The sequence below is a fragment of the Panthera onca genome, chromosome D4, assembly GCF_046562875.1.
Source record: "Panthera onca isolate mPanOnc1 chromosome D4, mPanOnc1 haplotype 2, whole genome shotgun sequence".
In the NCBI taxonomy this organism is placed as follows: Eukaryota; Metazoa; Chordata; class Mammalia; order Carnivora; family Felidae; genus Panthera; species Panthera onca.
In genome coordinates, this window is record NC_138351.1 from 11,654,351 (window position 1) to 11,679,855 (window position 25,505).

Consider the following 25,505-nt stretch of genomic DNA (forward strand, 5'->3'; position numbering starts at 1 on the left):
TATTAGATTAGGTCTGTTGAGGAGCCTACTGTGACTATTTTCTGCAGCGTAAATAGATTTTTATAAACGGCCTTTTCTCAGAGGACATCCGTGGTTTTAACAGTTTCATTCCTTCAAGGGACAATGTCAAAGTTGTTGAGCCCCAAAGTGCCCAGTTTGATCATTTCGTTTACATGGAAAATTTTTTTTCCTAAAGAATGCAGAAAGGAATTTCTGTAAAGCAATTAACTTATCCTCTTTTGCCCGACCGAAAGCAGCAGCACATGAAGCCTTGGCTGTTTCCTGTCAGTTTTAATAATAAACAACGCAGCCCTCTTGTGCCCTCACATCTAGAGCCCCACATGCTCCTAAGGATATGGTAAATGCTTGTCTGGGACAAATGACACTTAAAAGATCCTTACTGTGTGGAATCCTGGACAGAAGGTCCAGGGGTCCCAAGATGTGGCCCCTCCTTATAAAGCCTGTGTTCCAAAATAAGGGAGAGGGACTTTGGGCCAAGGGCAGCTTTATAGAGCTTTTAGGGTGCTACAAATTAAAAGTAATTAAAAATAATGGCATATTCTCGGGGCGCCGGGGTGGCTCAGTCGGTTAAGCGTCCGACTTGGGCTCAGGTCATGACCTTGCGGTTCATGAGGTCGAGCCCTTCTCTCTGCTGTCAGCATAGAGCCTGCTTTGGATCCTCGTCCCCCTCTCACTCTGTCCCTCCCCAGCTCGTTCTCGTTGTCTCTCTCTTTCAAAATAAATAAATAAACCTAAAAAAAAAAAAAAAAAAACTGGTAGCATATTCTTTGAAAAGCCAGAATTAGCACGGCAGACATGATATACTCTAACCAACCAGGAACGGCAAAGGAAGGTTGGAGATTACACATTTAAAGTTTTGAAGGAAAATTTCTTGGGGCTGTCAGCTCGGAGATGACAGTATCCAAAACATCACTGACTTTTCTCTTTCTTTTCCCTTTGGAAGGAACAGGCTGTGGTCACAGGCAGGCCAAGGGCTGGGTGGGGACCTGTCTCTGTACCACTCTGGAGAGAACTCATCTCCATCTGAGAGAGTCTGCCATCGGAGAGAACTCACGAGGGCAAATCTGGGATAATGTGAACGCTCTGGTGAAGGAAGCTCTGTCCCCAAAAGCCGTGCCATAGGGCTACCTCTGGACTTGAAAGCTTGCCATTTCTTGGCACTGGCCCAAGATCCTGGCCAACTTCCCAGCAATCCTTTGGCTGTTCCGTCACCCTATCCTGCGAGGTCTCAGGTAAGGGAAGTGCTTACAGCAGAAACAACAGTTACAAAGACAACCAGGCACAGAGAGAGATGAGAAGAGGGGGCATTGAGTTCAACCCCGGGGAGTGTGACCTCCAAACTATGTGTCCTCTTCCTCCCAGAAGTCTGCATTCGGGGTTGCCTGATCTATTTAGGTTATTATGTTTGTGGAAAGTCCCTATTTCCCAGCGACAGTTGTGTTTCCTCGGGCAGCACCCTGCATTTAGTCACATTATCTCAGGAAAAATCAACTGACTCTAGGAGCTACAACATGCTAAGTCCTTACCAGCCCAAACCAATTCGTGTTGAAGGATCCATCAGCCGAAGGCGGGTTTTGAAGGTGGTTGGGGGAGGAGAAGAAAGGGGCAGTTGTAACCTTTGGAGACCACATCTGGATAAAACCCGAGACCATGTTGGAAATGGGTGGAACCATAGAGGGAGGGGGATAGGAAGGTGTGTGGGGGCATCTAAAGGCAACATCACTTACATCCCAATTTTCTTCAGGTCCTGATAATTGAATCAGATAAAAGAAAAAGAGAGAGAGAGAGAGAAAGAGAGAGAGAGAGCAAGCACACCTGACATAGGTGAATGGTGTTTCTTTGAAAGGAAGAAATGTGAAATTGACCAAATAAATCTGGTGACGAGTCAGGCCACACGATGATAGAAAGTTCAATGTTGGAGACCAAAGAAGAGGGCAATGTGAATGTTTTGTTTAAAAGGTACATGCTGGGGCACCTGGGTGGCTCAATCAGTTAAGCATCTGACTCTCAGTTCCCTTTCCAGACCTCATGGTTCTTGAGTTCGAGCCCCACATGGGGCTCTGTACTGACAGTGTGGAGCCTGCTTGGGATTCTCTCTCTCTCTCTCTCTCTCTCTCTCTCTCTCTCTGTCTCTACCCCTCCCCTCCCACACTATCTCTGTCTCTATCAAAATAAATAAATAAGCTTAAAAGGTACATGCCAAAGAGAGTATAGGGGAAAATAGCCGAACAACTGAGGAGTCCCTTCTGGGGCTTTAGGGACACAAGCCCAAGGTAGAGCTTGAGTGTGGGTGTGCATAACACTTCAGTGTTGGTGTTCCACAGAAGAGTCACCTCAAATGAGGCACTTCACCCCACCAGATTACCAGAATTTGCACTGAACCAAATACAAGCTTCCTTTTCTGAAAGTATTAAAGTGTTTTTAATTTTTTAAATGTTTGTTTATTTCTGAGAAAGAGAGCATGTGCGCATGAGTGGGGGAGGGGCAGAGAGAGAGGGAGACAAAATCTGAAGCAGGCTCAGTACTTTCAGCAAAAAGCCCGACGTGGGGCTTGAACCCGTGAAGCGTAAGATCATGACCTGAGCCGAACTTGGATGCTCAACTCAGCAAGCCACCCAAGCACCCCTGAAGGGTGTTAAAGTTTTAACACAAAGTCTGTACGGCTTTTTTAAAAACTTTTTTTATGTTTATTTTTTTGAGAGAGAGAAAGAGACAGAGTGTGAGCAGGGGAGAGGCAGAGAGAGAGGGAGACACAGGATCTGAAGCAGGCTCCAGGCTCTGAGCTGTCAGCACAGAGCCCGATGCGGGGCTCGAACCCACGAACTGTGGGATCATGACCTGAGCCACCCAGGCGCCCCAAGTCTGTACAGCTTTTTTACTCAACTTCGCTTCTTTTTTAATGAGAAGATCAGAAAAGAACGCTTTAATACAATGTATATAGAGACAATGGAAGGGAATTGGAAATATTTTGGTTTATTTATAAATGACAATACTATCAAGAGAACGTAAACTGGAAATATTTATTTCCCCAGAGACTGCTACACTTTTGAAACTGCCATAAAGCTAGTCTGACTACCTTAAAAATGGCAAATGGGCACCATAAAAGATTTTTTGTGGAAAGCGCCCTTTTGGTTAAAAGATTAGCAAGTTGAAGTAAATTGTACAGGCTCATTGACTTGCCATATTTGGGGTAATTTACCAAATGTGGGAGCAGTGAAAAGATATAAAATAACAGCTCATAATCCGTTTTTCCAGTGGACTTTCAAGAGATGTTAAAAAACAAACAGCAGGAAAAAAAAAATGGTTAGAGAGGGAGGGAGCCAAAACATAAGAGACTCCTAAAAACTGAGAACAAACTGAGGGTTTACGGGGGGTGGGAGGGAGGGGAGGGGTGGGTGGGTGTTGGGTATTGAGGAGGGCACCTGTTGAGATGAGCACTGGGTGTTGTATGGAAATCAATTTGACAATTAATTTCATATTGAAAAAAACCCATTCAAATTAATAGTATGATAAGCAAGGAAACATGCTTCTTTCTGTACTTCAGTATGAATTTATGCAGAATTCTATTCTATTTTGGCTATGGTGAGAATATTTTTACTAAGTGTCAAAAGGAAAACATTCAAGTCACTTTAAATACTCAGTATTCACAGATGATCTTCAGTGTCAATTAAGAAATCCTGAATTCAATACTCAAAGATAAAAAAAAATGCTCACAAATCTCATTTCTTCTCTGGCACCACGCTGTGTTTACCCAACTTCCTCAGACTTGTTGAAGGTTTTACTTTAAAAATGGTGAATTACCTGTGAATTACATGCCCTCCATCCCTGGATTCAACACCAAGACCGTTTTGAAATGGGAGCATTTTACAGGAATACTTTAAAGGTTTCAAACATGTATTTGTCTACTTCCTTCTACCCCCAAGGAAATCAGCCCTATGTTGAACACCTAACGCCCATTTCTTGTGCCTCTCCCGCCTCTGTCAGATGTAAAATAGATCGATTAGGATCGTTTGCGGGTTGCCCCTTTTAGTCGTTTGTTTGCCTAAATTGTCTGCACAGTCACCTCAAAGTCCCATATGACTTGGTCCAGTGGCTTTGAAGTTTTAGCATCTACATGTTGACATCATCCAACTGACCCAGCAGATCTTGGACGGCATCCCTACTCTGCCGATGACGTGGAATTGTGTGAGAATAAGAGATACTTGGGAAAGTGTCTCATGCCTCACACAGAGTAGATGCTTCACAGTCTTAAACTCTCCCTTTATTCCCAGCAGTAGAGCAAATGGTAGGGAGAAGGGCAGGAAGGAGTCAGACTCATGGGAGGCTCGCTGGAAAGCTAATATTAAAGACCAAGGTGACAAGATTTTGCAGTGGTGGGTACCACAGATCGTCTCTGAGGACGGATGATGCCGTAAGAAAGAGGGACTGCAAATCAAAGGTCCCTTTCATGGACATAATCTCCTAGAGGGTAGCATGGGAAGCACACTGGGGGTCGGGGTCAGTGGATTTGGGCAATGAGATATATAGAATAACTCCACCCCCACCAACACACACACACACACTCTCTCCATTTCATCTGGAGCCACTTGAGGCCTCCGCGGAAGGGGAGGGAAGGAGGAAGAACGCAGCACTGCATTTGGAAACACAGCAGTTGTCCAAACCGGGGCTCCCTGGGAGTCATGACATTAAACAAAACATGTCAGCCAGCAAATACTGACTTGTATGGGGGCCAATGAGATCTTTCTTCTTTGTATCCAAAATTCAAATTTCACTGAGAGCAGAGACCAGAACCCGAGGCTGATCATCAGGGCAGCGTCTCTGTCTCCACACTATGTCGTCTTCCCAGAGAAGGAACAGAGCAGTGACCCCACGGATGGGTTTGCAGTACGAGGTCCCTAGCACTCAGGAGTGGGAACGTGCATTGGTTTGAAGGGGCCAGGTGTGAGTAGAAATGTACTTGTTACACCAAATCAGAGAGGTCACCTCCCGACACTCAGCCCCTCCACCTGAAAATCAAGTTTCACGCATTATAGCACTGAGTCCATGAAGTCCCTGAAGGCTGGGCCGTGTTTTCAGCAGAGTGTTTCTAGTTTGGCTAACGTGGAGGTCTGGGAAAAGTTAGAATTTCGAGGCTGAAGATGCATCTCCGTTCACAGCTAATTTCGGAGAAAAATCGAGTCAGTGTCGGCCCCCACTAATAGAAAGATTGAAAAACCAAGCCCACAAACAGGGTTATTGGAGCCGTGACGAAGGGATACCACCCCAGGATTTTCAGATGCTGGAAGGCTACCTCTAGTTGTGTTTAGAGTGGAGACGGTCCATCCGTCCTGAAAGTTAATCCGCTCACCCATCCGAGGCAAAACTAAACATATTACGGCATATGGAAAAAACAATCTCAACACATTCCGTGGCAAAGCCGTGGTGAAAACTTCTTCGGGCCAGAAAGCTGGCTTGCTGGCAGGAGAGTCGGGGACTAGCAGCAAGCAGGTTAACAACAGCATTCACACCTGGGTTTCTAGCACCGGGTCACCATTTGCCTCCTTGGATCGAGTGCAGAACCACCCCGCCTCCGTTTCCAAATCCACATCTTGGGATGAGAAGAACACCCTTCACCCTTTAGGCCGTTACGGCAGTTACAGAATTATCATAGTATAATGTGCAATTCTACGCATGTGAATTACATGCACGTGCATACATGATACCACAATATGTAATTATATGCACACGCAGGGCAACAGCCAAGTGTCGATACGCGGGAGAATTAACGTGTTTCAATCATTATTAGTGATCACATTACGTCCCTCTTTCCTGTTGGCAGGACAAGGAACATACCGCTGGCTTCTCAGTTTCTCCCAGTTCGTGTTAGCCTTCCCCAGTCAACGAAGAGGAATTACACAGTTGGTTTTTCTACTTCTCAGCAAAAGAGAAATTTGAAAAAAAGTTGTAGTCACGTTGCTATCATTTTTGATAGGCTTGGGGCCCAAATTTCTTCTCCAGGAGAGTCTGGGGCCCGGCACTCATCCTTGCAAGTGGATGGAGTAGGGGAGGAATTTATAAAAGGACAAAGTGATGTGAGCCAGAAAGGGATGTTAGAGATCATCTAATGACACAAAGGCTCACACGCTGCCCTTCTCTACTGAGAAGCAGCTGGTATTTAATTTTGCTCAGAGAAAAGAAAACATCTGTTCTTTTTTAAGTTTATTTATTTATTTTGAGAGAGAACACCAGCAGGGGAGGGATGGAGAGAGAGAGAATCCCAAGCAGGCTCTGCACTGTCAGCCCAGAGCCCTACATGGGGCTTGAACTCACAAAGTGTGAGATCATGACCTGAGCCAAAATTAAGAGTCGGACACCTAACTGACTGAGCCACCCAGGCGCCCCTAAACACTTTTTAAAAATTTTTACCTACCCCTTCCTTAAATACGGAATAAAGAATGGTCTAGTTTTTCCATCTCAAGTGAGAATTCGTCTATTTATACCCAATCATGTTACCTTTCCCAAAAGACGGGAGGAAAGAGGTATAGTATTTATCAAACACCTATATAAGTAATTTCCACATAATCTTATTCGATCCTTATATCAATGCTATGAAATAGAATATTATCTTTTAATCAACAGACAAGGAAACTGAGCTGGAAGCGGGCTAGGAGGTGGTAAAATGGGCATTGGAACCCCGTTTTGACTCAACTATTCATGTTCACTCCAAAAATGACTTGGCGTCTCCATAAGCCCTCACCCTGTGTTATTTTCTTCACAGCACTTAGCCTCACTTGACATTATATTATATATTGACTGGTACATTATTTATCCATTCCCAACATTAGAACCTAAGTTCTGTGGGGGCAGGGTCTTTCCATAGCTCCCCCCTCCCCAAAGTGGAAAACAGTATGTGGCACACAGTGCTCAAGTAAATATCTGTCATGGGAATGAATGGATGAATGAATTAATGAATTAGTGACTTAACGAATTAAAAAGGGATATAACAGAGAATGTCAGATTTAAATGGAAGTAGCATGTAACTCTTGCAATAAAAAATAAATTATATACAAAAATTGTTTTTTAGGTGATCTTCTACTTCTATATAAGTGTATTCTCTTCAAGAAAATAGGGACACCTGGTGGCTCAGTCCGCTGGGTGTCTGACTTCGGCTCAGGTCATGATCTCACGGTTCGTGAGTTCGAGCCCCGTGTCGGGTTCTGTGCTGACAGCTCAGAGCCTGCTTCGGATTCTGGGTCTCCCTCTCTCTGTGCCCCTCCTCCGTCCATGCTCTGTCTCTCTCTCTCAAAAAATAAATAAACGCAGGAAAAAAAAGAAAGAAAATATACATATAACTATCTGATGAGGGCTAGCTTACAGATTCTTGGTATAACTGGAAATGTTGGTAATTAATATGAGGATAACCTCAAAAAGGACCAAAATTGTCCAGAAAAGCATTCATTTAAAACTGTGGCCCCAAGGAAACTTCATGACTTAATACTATTTGTCCAAACCAAATTTATCTTTGGGTTCACTGACTCGATCATAATAATGGCTTCAGCTCAATCTTTCGAGGCTGAGTTTTTTCTTGAAGACATCTATAAAAGATTGACCTTACCTGTTTGTACTTATTTGAACACAAACCACCCTTCGGTACTCCCCCCAGGAACTAAGGCAGACTTCAGGGATGCCATATTTTTCAAGGGTTTTAAAATTTCATTCTCATGACAGATGTCACACAAAACCTTCCAGAAAGACAAATGGACAGCTATGGAGATCAGTGGATAATCTCTGGGTCTGCGGTTCAATGTCCAGCACTTATTCTAAAGAATTATTCAAGATGAACGTAAAAGTGAAGGCATACATTTATCCAGTGAAGCACTCTTTTCTAGTGGTGAATCATTGCAAATAAGTGTAGCTCAAAAGAGAATTCGTTACATAAATTATGACCTATCCTCACAATGAAATGTCATGCAGGAATCTTTAGTGACATGAAAAGTTGGTCATCATATGTTTTTAAATGAAAAAGCAGGTTACAGAACAGTCTGTAAGGCTGCTTCCAATTTTGTAGAAAACATGCGTGTGTGTGTGTGTGTGTGTGTGTGTGTGTGTAGGAAAATACACATGTATCAAGCTGTTAAAAGTGATAAACTTTTGGGGTGCCTGCGTGGCTTAGTTGGGGAAGCGTCTGACTTCAGGTCATGATCTCATGGTTCATGGGTTCGAGCCCCGCCTCGGGCTCTGCGCTGACAGCTCGGAGCCTGGAGCCTGCTTCCGATTCTGTGTCTCCCTCTCTCTGGCCCTCCCCTGTTCATGCTCTGTCTCTCTCTGTCTCAAAAATAAATAAACATTAAATAAATAAATAAATAAGAAATTAAAACTTTTTTTTTAATATTTATTTTTGACAGAGAGAGAGACAAAGCATGACCGGGGGGCGGGGGGGGGGGGGTGGCACAGAGACAGAGGGAGACACAGCATCTGAAGCAGGCTCCAGGCTCCGAGCTGTCAGCACAGAGCCCGACGCGGGGCTCGAACTCACAAACCGCGAGATCATGACCTGAGCCGGAGTCGGATGCCCAAACGACTGAGCCACCCAGGTGCCCCAAAATTAAAACTTTAAGTGAGAAACTTCTGGTCAAAGAACTAGAAATATAATTTTTATTTTTGAAATACTCGCTTCATGCGCGCTTCTGCTTTTTCTAGAATTCACGCACCAGAGGCTTGCGTCAGAAGAAGCCATTTTTCGTGTAAGGAAAGTATAGGAAAGAGGTCTGTAGTCAACAACCTGTAACTGTACCCGCTGGCCTCCGGGGCGACCCACGTCTTCTCCTAAATGGTGCTACTTTACCATCCTTTCTTTCCCGTCTCTCACAGAAACATTCCTGGAGACCACGTGACCAGCATGACCTAAGTGGCTCTACCAAGCTCCCTCGGCAGTCCTTCAGAACTGCCACGAGTTTTTGTACAAGTTCCTTTTTGGAAAAGGCGAAAGCGCGTATCTGTCATCTCTTTCGGTATTCAGAAAATGTGAGGCCGTGGCGAAGGTCAAGGTCCAGATCTCCCTTGGGCCTTTACGTCTCTTTCCTTTTGAGTGAACCGTCCATCGTGTGCAATGCGTACGTGTGTGCAGGTACGTTGTGGGGGGGGGGGGGGGGGGGGAGGGGCAGGCTTTGTAAATGAGTTGAAATCTTATCTGAGGTTCTTGTGGTGGCTGTTTTGAACATCTCTCTCCCTCTCGTTTCCAGTGGTTTTTGCTTGGTCCATACTTTGCGTTTTCCTTTCGGAGCACCTTCCTCGTGGGAGCTCCTGGGCCGGGTGTATTCTCTGTGACACACTGCCTAATCACAGGAACACGGCACGTATTCCCATTTTGCAGGGGGTTCCTTCACACGTGTGTCGTGCTCTTTGATTTACATAGCATCCTCACAGCTGTTATACCATCTGACCCAGTGACATTGGTATTGCTCTGTTTCACAGATGGAAAACGATGAAGAGTCGGGAAAGTTAACGAACTTGCAGACGATGCTCCCACTGAGAAGCCGTGGACGGGGACAGGAATCTGACTTAGTTTGTCTCCCCAAATCTGACTTGAAGGTCCGCACGCTTTTCTCCTTGCAGTGAGGGCTTAAGAGGTTTTCATTATGGCAAATGATAACAGGAGTAAGAAGACTGGTCTCACAGATTATTAAACGGATTCAAAGGCAGGGGCTGAGTGGCTCGGTTAGTTAAGCATCTAACTTTGGCTCAGGTCATGATCTCACGGTTCATGGGACTGAGCCCCGCAGCCGCTCTTGGCTGACAGCTCAGAGCCTGCTTTGGATTATCTCTCTCTCTGTCTCTCTGTCTCTCTCTCTCTCCGCCCCTCCCCTGCTCATGCCCTCTCTCTCAAAAATAAATAAATAAACATTTAAAAAAAAATGATTCAAAGGCCAATAAAACAAGAGGACTCCTCAAACCCAAAGTAAACCAGTCGCAAGAAGCAAAGTGGCTCAGCTTATCATCAAAATTCTGTCACGGAGGGGAGGTGGGACCATCACACCGTGACCCCGTGAGTGGGAGTGAATGTTTCAGAATGCTTCTTTCTCTTAGCTGACATCTTGTTTCCTGTCAAATAAAACATTCGTTCCGATTTAATCGCTCAAGCGCTGTTTCAAAATCTCTCTTCTGGGTTTTCCTCCAACACTGGCAAAATGCTTGCTCTCAGGGGAAAAGGAAATGGCTGAGCAACTTGGCTTCTTATCCACATGTGCGGCTTCTAGAAAAGATCCGCGTGCACGTAGCAAGTGGCCGCTTCTGGTGTCTTGATTTCAGTGAGATTTTAATTTTTTTTTTCTACTATCAGCCACCCTGCTTTGGAGAATAAGTGTGACTTGTATTCTCAGCGTCTCCACCTTGAATCTCAGGAGCTTCAGGCCATACGCTTTTGGATTTTGCTTCCCCGGTAACTCTCCACATCCATACGGACATGGCTTTTATCTATCGGCCAAGAGCACAGCAAACCAGGCCAACCTGTAGGTTCGCTGACGTTCTGTTACTGGCTCCTCCTTTGCGACTGGGACCCTGAGGCAGAGATGGCTAGCTGACCCCCAAAGATTCGTGCTCCCCACTCACAGGGACGAGTTGTTGCTGGGCAGTGGCTGCCAGACAAGAACCGTATTCCCCAGTCCCCCTTGCGGATCAGTGGACCTCGTAAGTAGTCCTCACCGTGTAACGTGAGAAGGGCTGTGTACCACTTTCGAGCTGAGGTATTGTGGAATTGGTTATAAAGTCTTTCACTGTCTCTTCTTCTTGGCCCCTGGCTGAACGATGCCAGGGTAACCTAAAAGTCACAAGGCGACGGAGCCATGAGGTGGAAGCAGCCTGGGTCCCAGAGCCACTACTTGGAGAAGAAGGGCCACCGGACCTGCATCGGTTGGTGGCAAGAGTATAAAAATGGATTTCTCCTGGGTTATTCCACTGAGATTTGGGGACTATTTGTCCCCAAGCCTGGATATGCCTCCTCATTTGGCCAGGGTCCTGGAATTCGAGGAGCTTGAAACTGACACAAGGATTAATGAGTTGGGGGTGCCATGATGCTACAATGGAAGTCCTGTCGCTAATTCATACCCAGAGCAATTTGGGGGGGGGGGCTGTGGGAAAGACCACTAGCTGCTTCTCAGTAGCCATTATCCCTTTCGTTCTAACTCAAGCCTGCTTTTATTGGAAGTGGTACTGTGCTGGGCGAATACAAACGATATTCGCCGACCTCCCTCGTAGTTGGAGGTGACACAGATCTGACCAAACGTGATATACGGCAAATGTCCAGTTTCCATTTTCTGGGGAAGTCCCTTGAAAGGGAGCAACGTTAGCAGACATGGCTCTTTTGCCTTCCCTCATCTTCCTGGCTTCAATGTTTTCTTTAACACATGGAGTCTCAGGAGCCATCTCAAGGCCATGAGAATGAGAGCCACCCATGGAGGACGATCGAAAACAAAGCCACAAGGAAGCTACCCTCCACCGGCATCCTGGGCTATCCTACCGAGTCTGGATTGCCGACCACTGGAACTCTTGCTGTGTAAGAAAAATAAATAAACTCCTAATTTTTTTTAAGCCACGGTTTAGTGGGGTTGTCTGTTCCCGGCGGCAGCCAATGGCAATCCTACCTGATACAAGGGTAATCCTTCTGAGACAGCCCAAATCACCTATCTTCCTGATAGGCTGGCCTTTCTGCCTCCCTGCTCTGTTCTCTTCTCCTACTCTCTTGGATTCTTCCCAGCCCAGGACTTACCCTGGGCCACAGCGCTGCTGAGTTTCTAAGCCCATAAGATAACTTCTGAAGGTAAAGAGCTCGCGGACCCTTTTGCTCGTCACTTAATGTAGCCTCAAATCCTGCTCCTCTGAGCGACACCCAGGGGTTTTCGAGCACCTCGTCTCCATAACCTCAAGCGGCTGCCTCATCTCTGGACCAGACAACTTTGCAATCTTGGCTCCATCGATGTAATTATGGGATTGAAGAGAAATCCAAGAAGTTATTAAGTTCATTCACCTGCCCCCAGGCAGGACGGTGATTAGCTTTTCCAGACATTTCACTGACTTCCACGGGCCAAAAGAGTCTTTCACAAAGCATGACTCATGGGCCACTTTGAAGGAGTCCATTTAATCTGTTCTCAGTTTCCCTGTCAGTAAAATGGGTATTGGGATCGGAGCAGGGAATGACAAGACCTTCTGCTTCAATATGTGACGTTGAAAACAATATGGTTTGTTTGTTTGTTTGTTTCTTTCTTTCTTTCTTTCAGATTAAAGGGGCCAAATATTTTGCAGCTTTGCCTGCTGAGAGATTGAATCTATTTCCCAACCCGATAAAGCTGAGTTTTTGCCCGGTGACTTGTTTTAACCAATTAATATGGTAGAAGGAAAGTTATAGACGTTCTAAAGCCTCAGGGATCCTAGTAGCTTCCAACCTCTTCTTCTTAGAAAGTTCTCTCGACCACATAAGGAAGATCAAGCTAGACCTCCTGAAAGATGAGGGACCGTGTGAGAAGGAACAGCCCTACCATGGCCCTGAACTTGTGAGTGAGACTATTCTAGACCTTCCAGCCCCAACTGCCCACTCACAGAATCATGAGAAATAACAATCCGCTGTTGCTTTTAAGTCCATAAACTTTGGGGTACTGGATGAGTTTGCTACAGCCTGCCGTAACAAATTACCACAGACCCAATGGTATTTATTCCGTCGCCGTTCTGGAGGCCAGGAGTCCAAAATCAAGGTGTCAACAGGACCATGCTCCCTCTGACGGCTCTGGGGAAGAATCCTTCCTTGCCTCTCTACCTTCCACCGGTTGTTGGCAGACCTTAGTGCTTCCTACCTTGTGGTGGCCTAAGTCCAATCTCTGCCTCTGTCTCCATGTGGTGTCTTCTCCGTGTCTGTCTCTGGCTCTGTGTCTCTTGTTATAAGGATGCCAGGGATAAGATTTAGGGCACAGTATGACCCAGTATGACCTTGGGGCGCCTGAGTGGCTCAGTCGGTTAAGCGTCCGACTTTGGCTCAGGTCATGATCTTGCATTTGTGGGTTCGAGCCCCACATCGGACTCTGTGCTAACAGCTCAGAGCCTGGAGTCTGCTTCGGATGCTGTGTCTCCTTCTCTCGCTTCCCTTCCCCTGTGTGCACTCTGTCTCTCAGAAAATAAGATAAAACATTCCAAAAAAACTCCCAGTATGACCTCATCTTAACTTACACCTGCAAAGACCCTCTTTCCAAAATAAGACGACATTCACAGGTACCGGGGCTTAGGAATCTTTGGGGAAGAGACACAATTCTATCCACAACAGGTGGTCTGTCAAATAGCAAACTAGGACTGGTACTGATACCCTTTCCTGTCATTTTTTGTACTTCAGACACATGAAGATAAACCTAAAGATAATAAAACGGAAAGGGTGATCAGTTCTGAAAGATAATACAGGACAGTGTCCAGAGAAGAGTTTCAGAATCTCCCAGGAAGAAAAATACATAAATAGAGTATTTTATTTATTGTTAGGGGTCTTAATGCTGGCGTAAAGCAGAATTGTTGATATATGAGACAGTACCGGGTCTTTGGAGCATCTTTATCCACATTTAAGACTTACTTTCTGGGAACAAAACACACATGCGCTTTCCCTCTAAGGTCAGAGCACGCCGTGTCCAGCATTGCGGGTTCAAGTCTGTGTACAAGCCAAAGCTTCATTAGAACCTTCTGGTTACCGTTGTCCCACTTCTCTTCTGTCTCACAGAAGCTTTATAAAGGAGTGGTCTCTACCAGCTTCCTCCATTTCCTCTGCACCGGCTCCCCCCATAACCCCATGAAATCTGACTTCCTTCCCCACAGCTCCACTAAAACTGCTGGGTCAGACGTTTATGCTGACCACCAGCAAGGCATATCCAAGGGCTCTTTCTTTGTCCTCATAGTTTGGCATCTGACTTTTTTTTTTTTAATATATGAAATTTATTGTCAAATTGGTTTCCATACAACACCCAGTGCTCATCCCAAAAGGTGCCCTCCTCAATACCCAGCATCTGACTTTTTTAACTGCCTTGTTAGCTGGGTTTTCTCGCTCCCTTTTCACCCCCTCTGCCATATCTGGGCCAAATTCTTCTTCGTTTCCTTTTGTAGATATCCCGTTGTATCGAGTGGCAGTGGGTCGAGCCTAGACCCATTAGTTTTCTCTTCCCACTATACCTTCCCACCTTCATTGATGACTTCCTAATTCACATGTTCCATCCCGACCTATCATTCAAGCCCCAAGCCTATATATAGCTCAAGCTGCCCAATAGAAATGCTGTATATTTTATGTTATCTGTATTAGTCAGAGTAGGCTTGGTTACGCTGTGGTAACAAAGAATCCAAAAAATCTTAGTGGCTTTATAAAGACCAAGACCTCCAGAGAGCAAGCATGACCTTGCCCTCATGGTCTTTACTCCAGGACGCAGGCTGACAGATCAGTCTGAACATTTCTGGTTGTACAGAAGAGGGAAAAAAGGCCAGGCTGGCTCTTAAAGCTTCACCTTGAAGTCACCAAATCACCTCTCATAAGGTGAAAAGTTAAATCCCGTCACAGGGAAGGAGAGCTGAATATAGGTCAATGTGCAGTCTACTATATTCTCTTAAACACAAACTCTACAAGACAAGTACCAAATCATCTTCCCAAAACTTACTCGGATTCCAAGCTTTCATAATTTCTCACTGGGATGGTATCTCTTTTATAAATATTATAAAGAGATTACAATTACAAAAATTTGTAAAATATACATATACCCACACACTTCACATGCCATCAACAAAAATCATCAATAATACAACTACCCAGGCATAACCCTGATAACATGTTGGCATATGTCCTTCTGGTCGCCTCCTTATCATACGTATCGATCTATTATCTCCGTAGGGAGATACATACATACTGTTTTTCAGTAAGAACGATTTCATCCCATACATTCAGCTTGGTGGCTGTCAAAATCTTAGGAAGATAATTTCAATATTTTCTTTTCTTCCATTTTGAAAAATATCATGATAATGACTTGGCCAATTTAAATATCCAGCACTGACCTCTCTCCTGAATCTCTGATTCCTAAATAAAGCTACATAGTAGGAAATTCTATTTGAATTTCTAATATGCCCATTAGACTTAATATGCCCCCAATTAAATTCTTGACTCACCCTAAAAGTCTGCTCCTCACCCAATCTTTTCAATCTCTGTGAAAATCATCAATATCCACCCATGACTTCAACCCCAGAGACCTGGTGATTTCTCCTTTTCTCCCACTGCCCCGCCCCCCCCCACATCTAACCCACCCACTCAGTCCCCAGGCTGTGTCTCAGACCTGACTGACCCTCTCCGCTGTGGTCCCAGCTCTCTTGTCGTGTAGCCACCGTCCGTCCCCTGGACCCTGACTACCTCCCGGGCGCTCTCCTTGCTTCCACCCAAGTCATGCCTCTGTTCCAGAAACCTTCCTAGCACACTTAGAGTAACGTTTACATTTTCCCCATTGCTTGTAAGGATTTGGTTGTTGCCAACTTTTCCTTTCTCCGCTCTACCACTCCCCCTTCATCCACTCTACTCCGGACACACCGGCTGTTTCTTCCAACACACCAGACTTACTTACCCCTGCTCCACCAGCCACAGCTCTTGCTAATTCCTCTGCCTGGTCCCTGCTCCCAGCGATCTACCGATCTACCGGCTCAGGGATGCCTTCCCGCCCACTCTTTTGAAGTATCTGCCCTCTCCATGCGGCCCTTTCACATTCTCCGCAGAGCACCTATTTTATCTGATATCTCCTCGTCTGTTTCCTGCTTTACATCTTTATTATCTTTCTGCTGGAGAATGACTTCTTTTAGAACAAGAACCTTATCTGTCTTGCTCGCGGCTCTATGTCGACCTTAGAACAGTGTTGGGCACATAGGAGGCTACGATCAATGTCCATCACATGAGCAAATGAATAAATATTTAGGCGTTTCTCAAGTCTAGTTGATTCCCTTGAAGTATCTGTGCACACAGTCCCCTTCCACTCCCTTCTCGAGACCCCAGCCTAATCCCAGACCTCATCACCTCCCACGGGGTTGACTGGGGTCCCCTCCTTGTCCGTCTCACAGGACTCCCCCTGCCGACCCCACACCATCCATTCTGCACACTGCTAGTTATTCTCATCATGCCAGTGACCAATAAACATCTGTCGCTCACCCCCCTGTCCCTCGGGGCCTGGCTGAACCCACCTCCCAGGGCTGCTGGAACCCCCTCCCCTACCTGCCCAGAGTTCTGTCAACATTCCTGCCCTCACGCTCACCCAGCCACACAAACTCCATCTCCTGTGTTCTCTTATGTCAACCTGCTCACTCCACTGAATTCTGGGGCATTTACTGGTTGTTGTATCTTCCCCTCTCCTGATGCCTTAGAGAAGGTCATAGGCAATCAAAAAAATTCTCGTGAGTTGAATGAAGTTATTGGATAGGGTACAATTACAACAGGTAAACTGGCCACCCCTTCTAGAGTGATATTATGAGGGGCACCGGTGGGGGGGCTCAGTCGGTTAAGCATGTCTCTTGATCTCGGCTCAGGTCATGATCTCACAGTTTGTGAGTTCAAGCCCTGCATCAGGCTCTGCGTTGACAGCGTGGAGCCTACTTGGGATTCTCTGTCTCCTCCTCTCTCTGTCCCTCCCCTGCTCGCTCTAGCTCTCTCTCGAAATAAATAAAACTTTTTAAAAAACTAAAGGGATATTGTGAGCACAGTGATTTGGAATGAAAGAGCACGATACCAGTAGGTGAAGCGAACCAGTCAGAATGTCAACAGGGAGGTGACGATCTTGTTCCCGCAGAGAACAGATGGCCACCACTGCCTTGAAACAACATTTATGTTAAACAGCAGGATAAGGTACGTTTTTAGTGGACTTTGAGCCTGAGTTGTTCTGCTAGCATAAGGGAACTGGACGGTCATTCTACTGTCAATCACTGAGAGGTGACTCAACCCCGAGGCAGCTTGAGTTTGATGCCCTAATGACGGGGGCCCCCAAGGCGGTTATCCTTCCGCTGAGAGTTCAACTTCTCCTGACTGTACAGTACGTGGCCCGGAAGTGAATCCAGAGAATTCTAACACTCCCACCACAGAAGGGGTCTGCTGTGTGCAGAGGGACGCCCCGTGTCGCAGCGAGGCAAAGCAGAGAGTTGGGGGACGGCACTGCTGTCTGTGGCCATGCTCCCCACTTTTCCTCTTATGAGGTGTGGTGCCCCAGGGGACTAGGCCTCCCTGTTCAGACAGGGGAGAACCCAGCCCGACCGGTCAGTCATAGCAAAGCCCAAAGAGCCACGTGCTTTTTTAGCAAACACCACCCACCCTCTTTTGCCAGCCTACACGCTTTCTCTAACCAGATGTCCAGGCAAGGAGGCCCAAATTGTATTCTGTGCTTTTAAAACCATACTATTTAAAAATAAACGTGTTCTCAACATAACTCCTTATCTCAGGTCAACTACAGAGCATGGATACACTTATCTGGTGGAAACAAACAAACAAAATGTACGTATTGATGTATTTATTTATTTTGGGGGGGGAGGGGCAGAGAGAGGATCCCAAGCAGGTTCTTCGCTGTCCACACGGAGCCTGACATGGGGCTCGATCCCATGAGCCCTGAGGTCACGACCTGAGCCAGAATCAAGAGTCAGAGACAACTAACTGAGCCACTCAGGGGTCACACCAAAAAAAAAAAAAAAAAACAAAACAAAAAAACAACAACAAAAAAAAAAAAAACTTTTTTTTTTTTTAAATTTCCTAGCTTTTCCAGGAAACGAGTGAGGTGACAACGTAAGGAGTGATTGACAAAAGAAACATTACCAGAATGTACACATCAAGATACCTGCTGTTTTGCACAATTTTACACAAGTGCCGTGTAATTGATTCTGATAGAACTGTCTTCCTGAATCAGCAGTTCCTCTTTGCAACAGCTCTCGGAGCTACTTAAGGACGCAACTAAACTCCCGGCTTCCAATATTTGACGGTCACATCTTTCCATTAATTCGGACTGGTACTACCTAATGTAACAGGCTTGATTACATGCTAATAACTTTGGCTCATTCCGGAAACCATACAGAATATTGTTTATGGATATGTGTACACACACACACACACACACACACACACACACAGAGTACAACTTGCAGGGGCGCTTGGGTGGCTCAGGTGGTTAAGCATTCAGCTCTTGATTTCGGCTCAGGTCGTGATCTCACGGTTCGTGGGATCGAGCCCCATGTTGGGCTCTGTGCTGATGGGCTAAACCTGCTTGGGATTCTCTCTCTCTGTCTCCCCACCCTCCCTCAAAATAAATAAATAAACATCACAAAATGAATAAAAACACATCTTGGTGATAGTGCTGGACTCTGACAGGAAGAAAGACAACAGGATAGGAGAGAAGAATAAGGGAGACTTCAAATTTATCTTTAATGTCCCTGTTTTTCACTCAGAAATATCTAAGACAAAAGTGACCACGTGTTAACATGTATTAATTCTGGCCAACAGGCCCTCAGGAACCTGCCACATTATCATCTCCCTGTATTTTCTATGTTTTTGAAACTTTCCAAGTAAGAGAAAAAGCAGATTCTCCCTTAAGGGAAAAAGATTTCACACCACTGGGCCAATTGTTTTCTTAATGTGTATTTATTTTTGAGAGACAGAGACAGAGCGTGAGCAGGGGAGGGGCAGAGAGAGAGGGAGACAGAATCGGAAGCAGGCTCCAGGCTCCGAGTTGTCAGCACAGACCCCGACGCGGAGCTCGAACTCACAAACCGCGAGTTCATGACTTGAGCTGAAGTCGGACGCTTAACTAACTGAGCCACCCAGGTGCCCCTGAGCTTTTTTCTTTTTCTTTTTCTTTTTTTTTTTAAATAAATACACTCCATTCTCTTAGAGCAGTTCTAAAAGGATCTCCTAAAATGTTCTGGATACGGCAACTATCCTTAGAATAAGCAGCATGACGCCAAAGATGACCACTCTGAAGGCACAAGGCCCCAAAAGGCAGGGCTAGGAAGCAAAGCAGAAGGCTCCGACCTTTTTCCAACCAATGTTGGGTTAATGTCCTTGCTCCTGCAAGTCCAGGGCATGGCTTGCTGTCTTTGCATTTCCAGGGTCTAGTGCAGTGCTCGGAACACAGTTACCCTCGGTAGCTGGAGTGAATTAATGAATATACTCTTAAAACTTAGGAGCCTAGAATTTGCAAACCCACTACATTAACCACACACCAGAAAGTTAAGAAATAGGAGAAAGAAGGTGATTACTTTGAAGTTCTACGTTCCTTAATCTAGTCTTTAGCCTGAATATCATTAAGTAACCTGTCTGCTATTTTTATCTTCGGCCTTTCACATGGGAAGAACAATAAATTATATCCTTTGAATGATAAGAGCTCTCGTGAAGCCTTCTGAGGTTGTGTAAACAGGTTGTGTAAACCCAAAGCCAATCCTAGAGCAAGAGGGACTCAAAAAAGTATGAAAGAAGTCCAGTCTCTCTACAATCGGATCGAAGAGGAAAACACGGAGAATTACGTCATCTGGAATCTTGTTTTATGATGGACAGAGATTCTGATTCCTAAAAGAACTAGAGTTTAAGCAAAGGATGGATAGATTCGATTAGATTGTCAAAGTAAAAAACGAGTGCAAGCGTGGCAGCTAGTGTCTAAAAGATAAGACAAGACCTAAGTTTTTAGAACATTCTGCCTTTATCAGTAACCCACCTATTCAATGAACAAAGACAGAAAGTATAGAAGACAGGAGTTACCAGCATCTTTAGCTGTATATTAGGCAAAGGAAAGAGGAGAAACGTATGACTGTTTTAATCCCTAAAGCATGACTTCAGAGGTCATGCAGGGATCTGGAAGAGAAGCTAAACAGGAAGAGGCAAGAGACATTTAAGAGAAGGGGTCAAGCTTGGGAATAAAGATTTTTAAAAAAATGATAGAAACCAGCAGGGGTGTGGATGCGAAGAAACTATCACTCTTAGGGCGACTGGTGGGAGCATAAATAGGTATAACTTTTCCGGGAGATAACCCGGCCATGAGCATCAAAAGCTTGAAAAATATTTCTTTCCTTGGACCAAGCAATTCCACTCCTAGAAGTTTTCAAGGTAGTTTTGTACTAACACATAGAGATGTACATATAAGACATTCCATCAACCTCTGTATGTTTCCGTGAACAATTGGAAACGATCTTGAGGCACAATAATAGAATATGAATTCAATAAATCACTGCGGATGAAATCGAGGCAATTTTAAACAGTGTCGTGTAAGTTATAATGTCGATCTACACTGACTGACATGGAGAGGGTTGTTCATGATATTTTAAAATTTTAAAAACCAACCCCGGAGCAGCATGTGCGATAAGATCTTACTTTTGTAAAAATGAAAGGATATGCATGCCAATGTTAATAACTGTAATTTATGGGCGGCAGGCATTTTTGCTTATTTGTTTCCTATTTCTCACGTTGAACATGGATGAAAAGGACAAAGGTCAGGAGAGACTCTGCTCTGCAACCCCCAATTCTGCTTTTCTAAGCCTGCATTTGATGTCAATGAGGTGGGACACGGGATAACAGTCCTATACCCTATGCCAACTTTACCAAATAGTTTGACCTCACCAAAGCCCTGCATACAGATGCCTTCATATATTTTTTTTAGAGATATAAGCCTGTTTTTTTTAAATGTTTATTCATTTTTTGAGAGAGAGAGAGAAGGAGAGGGAGAGAGACAGCATGAGTGGGGAAGGAGCAGAGACACAGGGAGACACAGAATCCGACGCAGTTTCCAGGCTCTGAGCTGTCAGCACAGAGCCCGACGTGGGGCTCGAACCCACAAACTGTGAGATGATGACCTGAGCTGAAGTCAGACGCTTGACAGACTGAGCCACCCAGGCACCCCGATATGAGCCTGTTTTTATTCTGTGTGTGTCCCCAAGTTGTCCATAAGCCAACAGTGCCACTACAGTGCAAGCTCAAGTAGCAGAGGGAAGACGCTTACTACAACCGTATAAACTCTTGCATTTTCCTCCACCCTAGAGAAACTTCGCGACTGATAGATTAGAGCAGACACTTGTGGGTACAGGGATAGTATGTTTTCTTGGCCCTTTATTATTGAGCAAATCATGAATAACCACTTGATCATCTGCCATTGAAAAATGCTAAGCACTCCTGTTTCTTAGCCTTCTTCAGCAAGCAGTCGGACTGTCACACCCCTGCCCTGGCAAGGTCCTTGTTAAAGAGGATGAAAAGATGGGGCGCCTTGGGGGCTCAGTAGGTTAAGCGTCTGACTCTTGGTTTCAGCTCAGGTCACCATCTCCCAGTTTGCCGAGTTCGAGCTCTGTCCCGGCGGCGCGGAGCCCACTTGGGATTCTCTCTCTGTCCCTCTCTCCCTGCCCTGCTCCCACTCACCCTGTGCCTCTCTCAAAATAAATAAATAATGTTTGTTTGTTTTTCAAGTATAGAAGGATGGGGTGTTTGTAGCATCACCCCATTCCATCATTAGTGTGTCCGGCTGGGGAGGTGAGATGGGAAACCTGATCCCTTGAGCTCTCCCCTTCTCCCCAGGGAACCACACGATGTAATTATATTCTCTTTCCACAGGTAACCGCAGGATGCAACTATACATCTATTTTCCATGTAGAAGTAAATACTGGCTCCACACATTCATGGGAACTGTCAGAGCTCAAAGAACTCCAAGTGAAGAAAAGTTCACCCTGGCAGAAGGTTCTTTCAATTGCACTTGATGCCTGAGGTCAAAGCGGAACTTTCCCAAGAATCTTGAAAAAAAAAAAAAAAAAAAAGATTCTGAACGTGAAAGACCAAAATCCTGAGTTGGATTGCCTGAAGCCTCGTCGATAGGTCATTGGTCTAGAACATGTCCGAGAAATGAAGCGATTCTGGAAAGCACGAACATGCCCCCTCTGTCGTCACTGCTAAAAAACGGCACTGTTTCACTGCAGATGCACATTTATTCATATATTTCTACACGTGCGTCATCTCCATAGACAAAAGGGCAAATACGTCTCAGGAAGATCTCCACACCTTCACCTTGTTCTGGCTCAAAAGTATTGGGATTCTTGAATGCCATCTATTTTCTCAGCTCCTTGTTTTTATCGTCCACAAAATCACATTCTCACGATGATTGTTTTGCTTAACGTTTTGTTCCTTTTCTACAACAATGCGATGAAGATATATAAAGTAGGAAGCAGTCAATAAATGTTACTTAGAGGATTCTAGAACAAGGCTACCTGCATTTGAATTCCAGCCCTGCCCTTCATTAGCGATTTGAAACTTTGAACAATTTTTATGACCTCTCTGTGCTCAGTCTCCATGTTACACATGGAGATAATAACTGTTTCACTTTTCAGGGGTGAATGAGTTACACATGCAAAGATTTAGACCCGTACCTGCCATACAACAGCCATTTTCTATTATTTATTCCTTTCAAACCTGAATGTCACGATCATTTATGTTTTTTTCTGCCTTGTGCCTTTTCACTCTCTTACATATCCAAAGTCCTTATTTTGCTTTTACATGTGACCAAACTCTCTGTTGTTTGAAAGAAACCAAGATTTTACTTAATGAAATTTCAAACTATTAGTACTAATTTTTCTAATCTAGGAAAGCACTAAATGCCAGTAAGAAAAGAAAGGTAATTGATAATACAAGGATTGTATTACGACATTTAAAGAAGCAGTGTCCGAAATCCCAAACATGATGGTGAATTTCTTAACTACCGTAGTCTTCCTCTGTGCACAGGAAGCCAGTGACGGTTACACTGAAATGAAGCCGAGTACAGGACACTTGCATGAAATTAAATTTTACTTTCTCCAGCTCAGAAAAATTCAGTGGCCGGGGCGCCTGGGTGACTCAGTCGGTTGAGCGTCTGACTCCGGCTCGGGTCATGATCTCGCGACTTGTGGGTTTCGGCCCCTCGTCGGGCTCTGTGCTGACAGCTCAGAGCCTGGATGGAGCCTGCTTCCGATTCTGTGTCTCCCTCTCTCTCTGCCCCTCCCCCACTCACACCCTGTCTCTCTCAAAAATAAAGAAACATTAAAAAAAAAAGAAAAAGAAGAAAGAAAAATTCAGTGGGGGGTCTTTTCCCCCACATCTCCCTGAGAGGTGTGCTCTAGAGAAACGTTTAACCGTAACAAGTCATACGATGACATCACACGATTATACTTTGAGCTCAGAACAAAACAAAGAGCCCTATAGGATAGGACTCCTCCAGAATGTGGATTTCCAACATATGGGAATTTAGGCTTCATCAGAGTACGGAAGAGGCAGGGCAATCGTGAGGGGTGGGCAGTCCCAGGTTCCTGTTTTGCTTTAGCCCTGCCCCTAAACTGGGTGACGGTGTTTGCGAGAAGCCACAGAATTTGGGAAGGGTGGAGAACATTCTTCTCCTACTGTCGGCTGGCCTGCTCACTCCTTCTAGAGGTCAGTGTGGGTAGAACTGAGCTCCTTACAAATTTTAATATATCAGATTTGAATATTTCCAGTTACCCCACAAACATTTTCAAGGGATAGTTTGTATCTTTATGAGTAGAAAGGGGAAAAAACAGGAACCCATGCTTCATATACTGATGGCCATATTTCAACAGCATCTTACTTTTGTAAGTTGATCTGTTTTGTTTTTTTTTTAATTTTTTTTTAATGTTTATTTATTTTTGACACAGAGAGAGACAGAGCATGAACGGGGGAGGGTCAGAGAGAGGGAGATACAGAATCTGAAACAGGCTCCAGGCTCTGAGCTGTCAGCACAGAGCCCGATGCAGGGCTCGAACTCACGGACTGCGAGATCATGACCTGAGCCGAAGTCGGCCACTTAACCGACTGAGCCACCCAGGTGCCCCGATCTGTTTTATTTTTTAATCTTTTTAAGTTTATCTTTTTTTGAGAGAAAGAGAGAGAGAGAGAGAGAGAGAGAGAGAGACAGAGACAGAGAGCGGGGGAGGGGCAGAAAGCGAGAGAGAGAGAGAGAGAGAGAGAGAGAGAGAGAGAGAATATCAAAAGCAAGCTCCACGCTGTTAGCACAGAGCTTGATTCAGGGTTCAATCCCATGGGCCGTGAGATCATGACCTGAGGTGAAATCAAGAGCTGGACACAAAACTGACTGGGCCACCCAGCCACCTCCAAGTTGATCTATTTTAAAAAAAATAGTGGGTAGGCACACAAGGGAAAACATTTTCTTTTCCAACTTCAAAATTGCAAAATGTCACCTGAGTGGTTTAAACACTAATCAGAATACAGAAAAGGTCGCCAATGCCACTACTGAAATGCCATTTTTTTAAAAAAGCAGGTAATTCCTTGCTTGCTTTTATTTTATTTTTTTTTTAATTTTTTTTTTTAACGTTTATTTTTGAGACAGAGAGAGACAGAGCATGAATGGGGGAGGGTCAGAGAGAGAGGGAGACACAGAATCTGAAGCAGGCTCCAGGCTCTGAGCCATCAGCACAGAGCCCAACGCGGGGCTCGAACTCATGGACCACGAGATCACGACCTGAGCCGAAGTCGGACACTTAACCGACTGAGCCACCCAGGCGCCCCCTTGCTTGCTTTTAAAGGAAATTATTAAGACTCAGGCATCAAAATGGTACATGCCCAATTAAGAGTACAGTCTTGGGACGCCTGGGTGGCTCAGTCGGTTAGGCGTCTAACTTTGGCTCAGGTCATGATCTCACAGTTTGTGGGTTCGAGCCCCAGGTAGGGAGGGCTCTGTGCTGACAGCTCGGAGCCTGGAGCCTGCTTCGGATTCCGTGTCTCCCTCTCTCTCTGCTCCTCCCCCACTCGTGCTGTCTCTGTCTCTCAGAAATAAAATACAACATTAAAAATTTAAAAAAAAAAAAAAAAGAGTACAATCTTTAGAGTAGTTTATAATCCCAGCTCTGTTCTTGGCCTTGAAATTGTATGGCCTTGTGCAAACTACATCTCCAGGCTTCATTTTCCTTCCATATGAGATTTCATGTGAGTCTCCTAAGATTTCTGTGAGGATTTAATGATATAATCCCTCAAGCATATCACAGTTTCTGCGACACAGTAAGCAATCAACTAAAGGTGAGTTTTAATATGATATTAATACCACATATGTCCTTATTAATGAACTCCTTTGAGCAGTAACTATAACTCTTCTGCCCAATACACAAATGCCTCAGAAGAGAAAACAACCCTCCTGAATAGGAATATCCAATCCTTATTCTTACCCGAGGATTAGGGAACCTTTTCTACTTTATTTAACTTGAGTGAGGCACTTCTTGTTCAGAGTGCATCGCACATTCTGTTCCACTGAGCATGTCTGGTGATCTCAGCACAGGGACAGAAGACATACGGGCGAGGCCATCCGCCCCAAGCGGCTTTAGCCGGCCACTGGCATGGTCACACCCAGCCCAAAGTGGTCCCTGCGTGGGAAGTTCTCCAACTCCAGCTCTCTTTCCTGCCCCTTCTTCCTTAGTCTCTCAAAGGTGACAACGGAGACAATGGTGACAAAGATGGGAGCTGACGGCAA

At 45.1% G+C, this 25,505-nt stretch overlaps 1 protein-coding gene across 3 annotated transcripts in view; it reads right to left on the reverse strand.

Annotated features, from left to right (window-relative positions):
- Nucleotides 1–25,505, reverse strand: part of DOCK8 (dedicator of cytokinesis 8) — a 228,608-nt gene that overhangs the window by 201,042 nt on the left and 2,061 nt on the right. The gene's annotated exons all lie outside the window — the stretch shown is intronic.